Below are 15,590 nucleotides of genomic sequence, written 5' to 3'. Positions count from 1 at the left end.
AAGGAATGTTAAGAGAGAGTTGAAAAGTCAAGTCAGATTTCAGAAGACAGACACTGGTTTTCTGATAGGTTTTAGATTCTCTCTGAACATAAGTCATTTTCTAAGCCTCATTATTCTTTCTGTTCTTCTCTCTGTATCGATCTCATGTGTTGAGAATTGCCCATGCTAGTCTAGGTGATTCTAAGGATACTTTGGAAGACTGTGAAGATAATAGAAGATCGGTTCAGTTTCTTGGTAATACTCTACGACAGAAAGGATACAAGGGTTAGAGAAACTGAAGGAAGGACTCGTTCATTCTGCTGCGTATAATGTAAGTATTCTTATCATTATTTCTCTTTGAATTCAATTTTAGAAACATGTTCTAGGTTATCTCATATTAATTTGTTTAATATTATATCTACACAAAAATAAATAAAGATCTTGTATAAGTTTCCTTCCATACGCCTCAAGGAAGCTGAAGGAATATGAGCAACGCTATCCAACACATGATATAGAGTTGGCAGTGGTGGTCTTCGCATTGAAAATTTGGTGCCATTATCTTTATGGATAATGGTGTGAGATTTATAAGGACCACAAGAGCTTAAAATATTTCTTTACGCAGAAAGAGCTCAACATGAGGCAGCTTAGGTGGTTAGAACTAGTAAAGGATTATGACTCGAAATCTTATACCACCCAGGAAAAGCAAACGTAGTTGGAGATGCGCTAAGCCGAAAGAGTTACGAAAATCTAGTAGCATTATCTGGAATAGAAAAGTCGCTACAGCAAGAGCTGATTAATGTCATAATAGAAGTAATCATTGGTCAACTGGCTAACTTGTCCATCCAGTCAAGTCTATTAGAAGATATATGGATCAGGCAAGGGCATGATGACACGTTACTATCACATATAGCTGCAGTCAAAGAAGGCAAGACCACATATTTCTCTATATAAGGACTGGGGTTTTTGAGATATAAGCGCCTAGTATGCGTACCGAATGACCGTGGAAATAAGATGAAGATTTTAGAAGAGGCACACACTACCCCATACTCATTTCACCCGAGGTCGACCAAGATGACTCACGACCTTAAAGCACTATATTGGTGGCCGGGAATGAAGAAAAACGTAGCAGAGTATGTGTCCAAATGCCTTATATGCCAGCAAGTAAAAGCGAAACATCAGCGACCCGCAGGCTTATTGCAACCACTTAGTATTCCGGAATGGGTCTGGGAAGATATAGCCATGGACTTCATGACAAGATTTCCACAAATAAATAAGCAGCATGACTCGGCTTGGGTTGTGGTAGATAGACTCACCAAGTCAGCTCACTTCCTACCTTTCAAGACTACGTACACTCCAGACCAACACGACTGCATGGAATCCCTAAGACCATAGTATCAAATAGAGGATCGGTGTTTACATCGAGATTTTGGGGAAGCTTGCAGCAAGCCATGGGTACCAAGCTAAGTCTTAGTACAAAATTTCATCCTCAGACCGACGGCTAGTCTGAGCGTACCATACAGATTTTAGAAGATATGTTGCGCGCTTGTGTACTAGACTTTGGAGGATCGTGGAGTAAGTATTTTCCCCTTATAGAATTCTCCTACAGTAATAGCTACCAGGCAACGATCGGTATGACACCCTATGAGTTACTTTATGGAAGGAAGTGCCGATCACCGTTACATTGGGATGAGGTAGGAGAAAGACCACTTCTTGGACCCGAAGCTGTTAGAGAGGCTCAGGATGCAGTGGCGCTGATTAGAAAGCGTATGCTCGCTGCTCAGAGTAGACAAAAGAGTTATGCGGATGCCAAGCGGTGAGATGTGGAATTCAAAGTCGGAGATCAAGTCTTTTTAAGGATATCTCCTATGAAGGGAGTGAAGCGGTTTTGGGAAGAAAGGAAAACTTAGCCCATGGTTTATAGGTCCTTTTGAGATATTGGACAAGGTGGGAACAATAGCATATAGATTAGCCCTATCGCCTACTCTAGCAGATAGCCACAATGTGTTTCACTTCTCGATGCTGAGTAGATATGTGTTAGACCTATCTCACGCCCTCAAGTATGATACAATAACACTCCAGAAAGACCTGAGTTACGAGGAATGACTGGTTAGCATCCTAGAGAAGGGGATGAAGGAATTGCAGTTTAAGAGTATTCCATTAGTTAAGGTCCTATGGAGTAATAGTTCAGAACGAGAGGCAACGTGGGAATTGGAGGAAGACATCCTAGAACGATATCCAAAAAATTTTGGTAAGTAAATTTCGGGGACAAAATTATTTTAAGTAGGGGAGAATTGTAGCGTCTCAAAATTTTACTTAGTTAGATAGTAGTAGTAGTAGTAGCTTGTAGTATTTTAGTTTTCGTGGTTATTGGTTCAAGCCGAGATTTAGTTGGGAACTCAAAGAAACAGTTATAGATTTTATAAGTTTAACCTATAGTTTAGAATTATTAATTATAACATAACATTTGATTAATATAGATGGTCCTAGAAATATTATTTATTATAAACTAATGTTTGGATAGAACTAATAAGAATGTGACACTTTTTAGAAGCATGTTTATTAAGGATTTAAGCATTTTGGATGAATAATTTAATAAAGGATAAATCTAGAAGCTTTAGAACCTTCCAGCCGTTGCTAGGATCACGTTTTACTCAGTCAAAGGTGTTTAAACAAATTCAAAATATGTTGAAAGAGTGCAAAAATGTGTTTGATATATCAACGTATGCTGATATATCGCAGCTATAGGGGCCCATATATCGCCTACAGATGTTACGGAAAACATGTCGACTTCGCACGAACGAAACCACGGAGGCTCGGTGCATAAGTATAGGCGATATATTGGCTAGGGTAGGGCGATATATCAACCCTTGGATTGATTTTTTGAAAACTTGGTTGAACCGAGCTAGAAACAACCATCAACCACGTGGACTTGCACTTGAACGTTTTTGACTGAGTTCTTGGCATCTGAAATGAAAATTCAAATTTATTCAATTATTATTCATTTATTTATTCATTTTAAAAGGGGATAGTTTCACTCCTTGAACTAAATAAATAGGACCTAGTACTCAGCCCTTTCATTCATCATTCAAGCATTCTTCAGAGCCTCCAAGCTGCTAAGTTTTTCTAAGAGAGAAAACACTAGGGTTTTGGGTTAAAAAGCTTTTTTAATCTAAGATTTTCTAAACACTTGGGAAGTAAGATAGAGTGTTATTTCGGTATCGAGGTGTAGATAAAAGTTCTAGTCCATTCAAGGTATTGTTATCCTCAAGTTTAATCCAACATAGCTCTTTTATTTTCTTTGAGATCCTAACTCATTATTATGACTTTTGGTTAGGTGTTTATGTTCTTGAAACTTAAGGTTTTTCGGTAAGTTTCTATCTTGATGGTTTAGATCACTTTTTCATCTCCATTTCTTTAGAAACTCATGATTCTTATTGTTGATTTTAGGAGTTTTCCAATCTCGTTTTTGTCTCCAATATCACACTTTTTGGTAAGGAAAATTGGTTAGACTATATGTGTTATGATATGTTTATATGCTATGATATGTTATGTGATATGTATATATGTATAAATATGTTTTGTAGTCACTTGGAACTTATAGTTTCTTAGATAGCAAATCCCAAGATTTTTTTATCATTATCATGGAGTAAAGTTATGATTTACCCTACCTTGATTAGTAGACTGAGGACCTAGATGGGTTATCATATACTATTTTGTGATCTACATTGATTAGTAGACTGAAGACTTAGATGGTTTTATCACATGCTACAGTAATGAGTTAATGACCATTAATATTGTAGTCATATATGATATACGTTTTTAGATCATATATTTTATGATATAGTCTTATGATTTATGATATATGTTTTTAGTAGATTTTCCTTGCTGGGCATTAGGCTCATTCATTTTATTTTAGTTGGTGCAGGAAAATGAGCATGGAAGGCAGGTCAGATTCGTGGCAGCTTGGCATGTGTATTAGGGATGGACTGCTAGAAGATCGAGGATGAAGTTATTTCAAGTCTTTTAATTTATGTATTTATTTCCGCAATTAGTTTTTGAACAATTAAATTAAGGTTTATGTTTTCTTTATGTTGTAAGTATTAAACAATGGGATCCCGTATTTTGGATTTTTAATAAAGTTCTATTATTTCTTGAATGTATTCCAAAATAGTAGTTATGTTTAGTAGTATTTAATGGTCAAAGGTTTAGAATTAGTCAGGACATTACAATGGAGAACACATATGCAAGTATTATCAATAAACACTCCTTTTTAAAGAGTGGCTTGTATTTATTAGTTTTTTATTTACAAGTTTTGGACAAGGGCTAGTTTCTTTTAACTAGTTGCTTATTAGTGTAAGACTAATTTTTGGTCACTCGTACAGACATGATTAGTCAATTTTTTCACGAGATAATAAAAAGAACTGATCACAACCAATTATTTCTTTCCAATCATAGTATTAATTTCAAAGTATTTGGTCATTAGCGTGTTATTTTGTTGTATTTATTATTGAATGATACGAACAGGAGAAAATCCTTGACAAGTGACCGAGCAACTTATCTCCTTGATCAATTGGGGGGCGTACTAGTTATAAGTGTAAGCAAAGCATACGACATATATGAAAACACATGAGAAAAAATAAGGTAAAGCATAAACAAACAATTCGAATATTAATAAAAAATTTCAAATAATATAAAGTATTATGCTAAGTCAATATTAATATGTGAATATTAGTATACTAGAGATAATATAAGCGACCCTTAGATCGCAAAAAAGTAAGACTGCTTGAAAAGTAGTATATTGTCTCGACATTACGAACATAATGCTCGTATGTTGCAAAATATATAATGTTGGTATTAAAAGTATAAATTAGAGTTACGCAGCGGAATGAGTTTTTTAAAAAATTATTAATATCTGCTATGATCATACATATATTGAAATATTAAATCACATACAAATAGATTAAATATTACATCTTAAAGCCTATGAAGAATCCAAGAATCTTTTTGTATAAATCAATGATTTTCCTATCAAAATTTTGAAAGTTCACACCTTGATCTTTTAGACCAATCCTCTAACACAAAAGGACGTGTGTGGGCACGTAGGATTCAAAACATTGATTTAGAACTCTCTAAATGTACTCAACATGAGATCTAGAGATGTTTCATTGCGAGAAGATTTATTGAATATTTCTTTTCAGGTTTAGGAAAAACTATCGCTTTTCTTCAGAGAGAGAGATAGTCTGACAGTCTGAAATTTTTAATCGCTTAAAATAACTTATTCCTGAAAGTATCGCTCTTTTAATTTTATAAAGATAATTAAATTAATTAATTAATCTTTATTTCATTAAAATAAAAGTGATCGGTTATAACCTATTTAATTATTTAATTTTAAAACAAATAATTTTGACATTCAAAATTAAAATCCTAGGGATAAAAATATCCTTGTGTGTGGCGCCACACTCAATGTGAGTGAGTGTGTTGCGCTACACTCATTTGTTTGTTTAATCAATATTTAAGAAAATATGTTTATCCTAAAATATATATGAGTTAATTCAAATTAAACTTTATCTTAAAATATAAGTTTTAAATAAATAAATATCTTATTATAAATAGGATAATTATTATTCTCTCTCTTTATATTAATCCAAACATGATTAATATTTATTTTAACATATAGTTTTTCAATATAAAAAACTATATAATTAAATAATTAATTAATTCATAATTAACCAGTTAATCATAATTATCACATATATATTTCCTTGCCTTGGAAAATTAATTCATTTGCAACTAAGTCCTTCTCTCTACAAATCTTTCTTTTGACATCCTGACCCTTCACAGTGTAGGACGAAGATGATCTGGAGACCATAGACCTATAATATGAAGCTCCAATAAACAAGATTAATAATTAAAATCTTAAATCTAATAATATTATTTGTTAATTCCATGATTATTCCACTATAAATATGGAATTGCACTCTAAGTATTTATAGAATTATATTTATAGAGTTTTCTCTTGTAGTCCATTAATATAGCAATAAATGTAGTTCTTTTCTCCATTTATTGGTTCATTAATTAGAGATAGTCAAGATTGCCATTTTACCCTTCTAATTACCTTTTGATCCTTAAGCATCATTATTTCACTAGAGAATAATTAATCTATAATCAAATTATAGATTTGAGCTAAATAACTATTTAGATTCAGAATTAACCCTTGAGGGAACCAATATTCGATTCGTTAAGAAAGTATTGATTCCATTAATCTAAATCATGTTTCCAGCCTTTCATGATATTGAATCTCCAAAAAAATAATTCATTAGCCTCATTATACTAAGAAACTTCAATAAATGAATTAAAAGATCCAATAAACACAAACAAGAGTTCATGAATACTCAGGAATTAGAATAATCTACAAATGATTATTTATTATGATAAGAATTAAATTTTTATGTCAAACAAAAAGTTTATAAAGATAAGTAATTCTCATCGGTCCTATCATATATAATCTCTATTATATCCAACACATGTACTAAGATGTCTATCCACACCAGTAATCAAAATCTAGATAACTTGCATTTCGTATGCTTTGTAAACTGCACTACCAACCATTCATTAAAGATCCCATACTTTAATATGTTATTGCCTATTTTATTTATTAAATACAATCTTAATTCTTTTGAACTAATATAAGATCATATTCTCATGAATGAATCAGGAGTTTTCTTGATATTATTATATAATTAATTTAAAAAATAATTATAACATTCAAATATAATAAAATTGTACTTCTATTTAAATCGTTAAAATGTCTTTACATGCTTTTACATCATTAATCCAAATAATCTCCCACTTGCCCTCAAAGAAAATGAGGCATCTCCCTTAATCCCATGTTGCATACATGACCTATAAATGACTTTGCAGGGCGTGTCTTGGTAAACGGGTTTGCCAGGTTCTGTTCCGACGCTATCTTCGTAATAGTCACACCACCTCTATGCACAATCTCTCTAACCAGATAGTATTTCCTTTCTATATGCTTTCCTCTCTTGTGGCTTCTAGGTACCTTGGAATTATCTTCTGGTCCACTGTTGTCACAGTACATGATTAGTGGTTTATCAATATCTGGAACTACTTACAGATCAGTGTAAAACTTCCTCAACCAAACAACTCCTTAGCTGTTTCACAAGCCGCTATATACTCAGCTTCCATAGTTCAATCTGCTATACCGGATTATTTAATACTTCTCCAGACTACAGCTCCTCCAGCAAGAGTGAATACTGACCTAGACGTCGACTTACAACTGTCTTTGTCTAATTGGAAATCATAATCAGTGTATCCAGTAGGGTTTAACTCACCCCCCACTACACCAAATACCCTTTTCATAACATATGAATATAATACTACTCAAAAAGTATTATGATAGTTAAAATAATAAGTGGCAAATTAAAAATAAAAAATGGCGGTATTTTTTGGGAGCCCGTGCTATATTGGTCTCTAATTATTTTTTTCCTCATTTTTTTTAATTACAAAGCTTATAAGAACTTTCTGGGAAATATATCGTTGTTCGACCCCATCGCCTACGGTGTCTCCGAAGTCCTCCATCTACAACGTTTGGGTCTTCGGTTGGCTCCATCTTCGACGTTTCCAATCTTCTACAGAGTATTGTTTGTGGTATTTTTTCCAATCTGCTTTTTATCAATTTGCTTCTAACAGCTTGTGTCTCATTTTTATTCATCATTCTCTTACTAGGTCTTTATCAAAAAATACAGAGTTTTCTTATTCTGTTCAAATCTTTTGGGATTCTCAACTACCCTTTTCCATAATACATAATTATAATAGTATTGAAAAAGTATTATTAATGAGTAATCTAGATAAGCGGTTTAAAGTGTTCAAGAAAAATAATAAGTGGCAAAATGTAATAAGGCGGGGATGAAAATTTAGTAAGCGGTAGAGTGAAAAATTGAAATGGAAGTGGTGAAACAAATTTCTCTATCTGAGTATCTCATATTTCTCTCTCTCCTTTTTCTCCATTCTCGCCCATGGAACCATCTCCATCCATGAGCTTTTCTCTCACCTCTCTCACATTAACCTTCTCTTACAATTGGATCTTTATCGTGATAGCTGAGGTGAAGGTTTTAGAAACTTGATTTATTTTTTTTTGGAAATATCTTCATCCTTTCTTGGCAAGGTGTGAGATAGTACTGGGTCCTGAGCAAGCTGAACTATGTATAAGGGTTTCTTTGATCTTTCCACTCTCATCTTCTTTCATTATCTCTTTGATAATGTATAAGCATAGGTAAGGTTCTATGGGTTTGTTAAAAGTTTAAAATGTATGAATAAATTTCACTAGGTCTACAAAGTTTTTTGAGGATTTTTTATATTAGGTCCACCGTGAGTTTTTTCGTTTATTTTTTATTATAATTTTTATTTTTTTGGTCTTTTTTGGTATGACTTTGATTGATAGCATGAGCATATTTTTTGGGCAAAAAATCTAAGTTTCTCTTCTCTAGTCAAAGCAGAAGATTCCAAAAAATTCTATGTCGTTTGATTTCTTATTCTTTGTGTTATATGAATTTGTATATAAATACACACATATATCGACACTCTGTGTATAATGCTTTCTTTGTGATGCAAACTGAAGTTTGTTAAAATGCCTACTAAAGATGGAACCTTGTAGATTACACTTCTATGTGTATGCACATGGTGAGTAATTTTTAATTCATTAAGTTTATAATGCTTTTCCATTTTATGTTGGTCTGTATAATTTTCTTGCTTTGTATTTCAACACAAGTATTTATTGCACAAATAAAAATGTCTCAAGTGACTGTTGTTTCTCTTACTATTTTAGTTCTCTTTATTAAAAAACTACTTATTTTGCAGGGCTTACTTGGGTATTCTAGTATAACCTGACATTTTCGGCTTTCTGGGCATCACAAACCCAAGGCTTTGCTGGAATGTAATCCAAAGTTGGTGAGTTAATGTAACAAAAAATTAAAGTAAATGATATATCATTAAAAAGTTTATGTTTGTAAGTAAGTACTCTGCATATTAATGTTTATGTAGGTTAGAATGAGGATTGATGGTATTGTTTAGCTTTTTTAAATGGAAAATTTGAAGTTAGTGTCCTTTTCGGTGACTTGTTGATTTTTATAATGTTTATTTTAATAAAGTTTTCCTGGTATGCTTATTATATGCATTACAGAAACACAAGTTCCTCATGATAATTCTATTATGTTTCCTATAATTCCTATTGAAAATAATAAGATATATGATTGGATGTAAAGTGAACCTTTAATGATGTCTACTAGATATTACTAGTGTTATTAATTTTGTGCACCTTGGGCACCCCACTAGATGATGAGTTACCTTTCTATCATATGGGTATACTTGATGATGAGCCTTTAATTAAGTATCTTTGCAATTTTGAATAGTTAGTATATATGATTAATATATACCAATATTTTATTGTCTTTTTATCCTATTAGATATTGATCTATAATATGATCAAATTAGTGCAGTTGCAGCTAACTATTTACCTAGTGTGTAATCCTATTTGCTTCAAGTGTTCTAAAAAAATTTAATTAATAATAACATCTCACTTTAAATCTATATATTTATATATATATATATATTTCTTTCTTTGGTTGCACATAGTATGCTTGTTAAAAAATCTCAAAGAGATTAGTATAAATAAATGTCAAATTTGTTGCTTTCTTTGTGTGTATCTAGCATTGTTCCCTTTGGTATCATTCATGCTCTTTCTTATTATATATATATATATATATATGTATTGGAGTCATTGGTTTCACTCCCAGTCAATTCGAACTACAAGTATTAGTTTAAGTCAAAATACAACTTTTCTCATACTTTCTTAAGCATGTGGTGTGATGCATTATTTGTGCTAATATGCTTAATATTTAAGCTAGTTTCATAGTTAATAACCATGCATTTTATGCTTTCTCAATATGGTATGGTTGGAACTAGCATTATTAATTATATATATAGATAATCTTTATTATAGTTCAAATAGTTCAAGCTTGCATATGAAACAAACAGTGGTCATTTGTCCGTAAACCAAAAATTAATTCCTCGGATCTAAGTTGACAAGTTGTTTGGAATAAGGACAAGGTTGCAATATTAAAAATGAATAGGAAATAGACGTTGTCAAGATTTGCTTTCCAACGAACATTTAAATTTTATTACCTTAAATTTTATGTTTAACCTAGAAAGCAAATAAATTTGCTTCCATTTTGCAAAACTATTGGCTTGCATTGTTTCTTAAATCACTAGTTCTTATTGTCATGTTTTGTTGAGAAGCTCCAAATTGGTTGTTCGTAAAGGGATTGCTCTGTTGGTTTCTACAAATGGCTTGGGTGTGGCACTGGGAGTCATTGGGCAAACTTTCTGAGTTTACTCATTACTTTTTGATGCCTTGGACCTATTTTTGTATCGGAATTTTCTTGGAGAAAACCATGAAACAGATTTCTTTGCAAAGGTGAGTTATGATTCAACCAGACACCAATATTTATTCTTGTTTGTAGCTTTGATTCAATTCCCACTTGTTACATGGCTTGGCAATAGAATTGTTCAGTAGCCTTTAATTTTGATTTTTCTCTTATAAAGATCTTTTTTTTTCTATCCTAAAAAGAATAATAAACCGAATGTGGTTTGTGACTTTTTGTTTTTTTTTCCACCTTGTTATTAGATTCACATAGCCACAATTAAGGTAGATGGGACAGAGAGAGGAAATGTGTGTCGTGACTCATTATTGCTCCTTACATAATTTAAGGGCAAAGTGAAATATATATAAATATATTCAAACATATGTATAATTAATGTTATGTAATTTGGCTTAGTCATTCTGCATAGCTTAATCATTCATGTTATATTTATATATTTGAGCTTTTAAATCACATACCAAGTCCTACACAAATTTGCATTCATTTTACATTAATTTGGCTTCTTGCAAGGTGAGTGCATATTCATTATATATTTACTGGTATCCCACTGATTTGACATTTTTTTTAAAGATGATACAAAAATTCTGTTTTGATATCATGTTCAAACATTTGTCATGTGTCTAGCCACTATACTCTTTTTTTTTTTAGTTATGATCAATCAAAGCTGGTTGCAAGACATTTATGAGAGTATTCAACTATTGATATCATATAAAATTGGTTTATTCTTTTGTATATATATGGTTTTTATGCTGAGAATTAATTTTCAAAAGTTTAAATAGGATTGAATTTGGATACTAATCTGAATTTTGAGATTTTAATTCATTTTATATATATATATATATATATATATTCAGAGAGTGATCCAAATATAGTCAAACATATTACTCTTCTTGAATTAAGTCCTACCAAATGTTAGTCTCTACCTCTTTAGTAAATTTTTCTTACCAAACATTGGTCAAATAAATTACTCTTTCTCTTGGTTATTTTGTTGGAACTTCTCTGCCTCTTTAGTAAATTTTCCATTTTGATAGGCTTTACTACTCCAAAGGGGTATAATAATTATTGTCTTATGAATATTTTTATTAGGTCATCCATTTTTTTGTTCATTGTTTTTCTAGTGGGTTTACCTAATGCATCTCTGTTTTAAATTGGGCAGAAAGAGGGGAAAGGTTGCTGTCTTAGAACTGGCAGTTGATGTGTACGCTACTGAGTTTGTAAGATTCATCACATTTATTAGGTATTGTTCCTTTTTTCTGTATCTGTTATAGTATGTTGCTTTATTGGTGAGTTAGAATCTTCATAATTTTGTTATGTTATGACACGAGTGTTAATTTTAGTACTCACATTCACAATGTAAATCACCAATGCTTTTTCTTTTAAGAAAAAAAACATTTATATTTAGCATGAGTTATATATGATTATGAAACTATATATATTTCTTGTTCTGATGTTTTGCTAGCAGTTGAGCGATATAGGACATGGTGGGCAAGGAGAATAAAGAAGATGATTGGAGAGGAGAATAGTAGAAAAAGAGGAATCAAACCAAAAATTACTTTCCACAGCACATGAATATAATAATATTGCAAAAGTATTATATTTTCTTAGGATAAAAAACGGTAAAGGCGCGAAGCTGAAAATGTATCCTGCCTCTTCTCTCACTAAAAAAAATGAGCCCCAATTTTCTTTTCTCATTTCCCTTCTCAATACCCCAAAAGCGAACAATCAAAAACTTATCTTTTCTCAAAGTTTTCCCTGCTTGAATCCCTCTTACGAACTTTCTTCCCATCCTTCGACATCTTCCTTTCTAGCCCAAAGTTTGACCTCTATTTCTCCCTTCCCCATACCCCTCTTTCTCTCACTGTGAGTGGGATGGTGGACTCGTAGTAGTCGCGAGGTGATATCAGCAGAGGTGCGTTTGGGCGTAGTAGATGGTATCATCATAGGTGAGAGGCCTGGTTTTTCGTGGATGATCATGGCAGAGGTGAGAGGTCTGGTTTTTGGATTTGACATTTGATCTTGTTTGTGATTATGTTTTCTGGGTTTGAGATTATTTTAGTTTCAGTTTTTTGATCCTATTTTTGGATTTAAACTTTCGGTGTGCTGAGGTTGTTTTGGTTCTGTATTTGATTTTCTTGTGACTAATTTTTGTTTATGAGTAATACATTAGATCTTTGAATTTTTTGTGTTTGGAGAATGGTTTTGGTTATGAACTTTTATTTAGTTAATAAATAAATAAATTAGAATAATCAGTATAATACTTTTTTGGTTATGGTTTTGTTTTGTCTTTAAGATTTCGTTCTTCAGGCCACATAAACAATCAGTATAATACTTGCTTCTGGGAGCTTGTTAAATCTGGAAAAATTGTTAGATATGATGGGGGAGGGAAAGTTGACAACTGATTTCTGAAAATTGTTAGATTCAACACTAAAAAATAGTTTAAAAAACAATGCATTGTGTTTGGCCTTGTTTTCTGAAAACGGGTTCTAAAAAACTGAGGTAAAAAAACAAGAATTTAGAAAACAAGTAAAGTGTGTTCTCAAAGTTTTCACTCTCTCGGATCTCTCTTGATAAAAAAGAAAAAGAAAACACTTAACAATGGAGCTTTTCTTTTTGGATGTTGATTCAAGTGACATGCATTTGTTTTGTTCAAACTGAAATCAAAATCCTATTGAAAAACACAATATTATGTTCTACAAATATTTTTGCTGAATTCCAAATAAAATAGAACGTGAATAACTTGTTTAGGGTGATTTGATGTGCTCTCAGCTTTATTTTGTTTTCATGGGAGTTTTTGATGTTGGTTCTTTGCTAGGCACTTATTTTTGTGAAAGAATTAGCTACGCCTGGAAATGGAGAGAAAGAGTCAAATTTGAGCAAGAAAAACGCTCACAAACTCACTGATTTATAAGGTAATTTCTCAGTTTTTTGTTGGAATAAATTAACAAATAGCAGGCCATTTTAGCTTTTGATGTTCATTACTTAATTGGTATAACTAATGAGGATACATGCCAAACTTCTATATCTGTCTTTGTTCCTTGCTTTGATTTTGCATTTATGTGATAGATTGCAAAACCTTGTTATGTGCAAGTTAAAAATCAAGGATTCAATATCACTGTAGAGTGATGACTATGACACATGGGTCCTTTTTTTAACTTTTAAAACAATTGCATCTGCATGTGACTCTTGTTGAACTAAAAAATTTCCCTCTTGTTTAAAGATTCAGAGTGTATTTTCTTTTTCATTATGCTTGTAAGTTTAAAAATTGGGATGGCAATCAGGTGTTTAATGGAGTTGTTGATAAAAATTCAGGGGTATTTTTAAGCTTTCCTTGGTTCTATTTATGTTTTGTTGTGACTTGTTTAGATTGAGAATATAGGTTTTGGGATTTTGAAAAATGGTTTCAGTATCTCATTCTCTAGTTGTAATTCTGGAAAACCAGCTTTAGATCTTCTTTGGGAATGGTTTTCTGCTCATAGACGTTGGGGGAGAGAGAATGGAAGAGTTAGAAGGGAGAAAAAAAAATTAGTGTTTGTAAGCAGCCCTAAGAGTAGTTTTGTTGATGAAGGACTTTGGTAACGACCTTACAAAACTCTCTGTATTGGAGATAGCCTTACATTACAAATATATCTTTTTCATTCCCTTACAAACATCTCTCTATTGGAGACAGCCTTTAATGATTGAAAATGGATTCAATAAAATTAAGCAACACTTTCACTAATTTATGCAAAAGTAGATAATATTAGCAATGTTGTTGCTTAATTAATTAAATAATTTTCGATTTCACTATTTTCTTAAGCAATAGTCCTGCTTGTTATGGCAATAAAAAAAACTCCAATTTCAAGAGAATAAAATTACTGGATCCCTGATGTCTGTCATTTTATCAGGCTCCACTGTCTAGAGGTACCTTCTAGACTACCCCCAAAAAATGTGCATAGATCTAAGTAAGCTACCACTACTACAAAACTGTACTTAGGCAACACATGAGAGACAACGGTTTTCGTAGAATTGTTGTCTTGTGTCAAAAATAAACACGACACAACAGTCGTTGTTGAACTGTCATGTCATGCAAATTGAAACTTACATGAGACAACAATTCTATTGCGACTGTCGTAACATGTCTACTTTTAACACGAAACGACATTTCTACGAAAATTGTTGTCTCATCCAATACAATTATTTTAATCAAGTACGGACAAATTTGTATTTTTAATATAATTTGATATATTATATAAATATATTCATAAAAAATTATAAAGTTATAATTTGCAACATAGAATAGGTATTAGTTAAAATGAGTTTTTTTATAAATAAATTATTCAAATAATTGTTTAATTTTTTTTAATAATTTGTAATATTGATTCAATTTTTAATAATTGTCTAAAAATGACTTATGTTTTATTTTATCATTAATGATACTTATTATGATATTATAGTATTAATTTTCATTTTTCTTCTTTTAAAACTAATAATAATTTTTTTTAAAAGTTAATTAATATTTAAATAAAATAGGTTGTCCGCATTTTATTTTATCTTTCTATATATATTTTTTAAATTAACAAAACTTGTTTTAAAATTTATAAAACAAAGCCTAAAAGTAAACCCTAATTAAAAATCGATTTCCCTCCTTTCTCCCTCACTGTCCTACTCATCTCTCTCTTTCTCCCTCGGTGATCCGCGTTTAGCCCTCTCAACCATCCCTCCATCTCTAACGCACAGCTTGCTGGCTCAGTGCCATTGACAGAGATCAGGGGATGCCTCACGGAGTTCGTCATCGTCGTTCGCGCAAGACAAGATTGTATTCTTAGAGGAAGGGGTTGGGCTGCGAAGTTCGTTGTCATCATTCATGGAGGACGGGGCTGGGCTCACAGAGATAAATATGTGCAATGGGCATATTAATTTTTTAATTTCATTTTGGTACTTACAATTTCTAATTTGTGTGCGGTGGGTGTTTCTTTATATCTTCACATATTTGAAGATTGCAGCTGCAAAAAGTGTGGTTAATGGGGTTAGTTTGTTCTTTGAATCCGTGAGGTCATACACCACTACAAAACTAGTTTTCCCAACACCCAAGTACGATAGTCAACTCTGTTGATTGTTGAAATTGCGTAGCGGGACTCTACGCCGATAGTTAAAAACTGTAGGCATAGAGATCAA

The sequence above is a fragment of the Humulus lupulus genome, chromosome 5 (assembly GCF_963169125.1).
Source record: "Humulus lupulus chromosome 5, drHumLupu1.1, whole genome shotgun sequence".
Taxonomy (NCBI): domain Eukaryota; kingdom Viridiplantae; phylum Streptophyta; class Magnoliopsida; order Rosales; family Cannabaceae; genus Humulus; species Humulus lupulus.
This window is presented reverse-complemented; position numbering follows the sequence as displayed.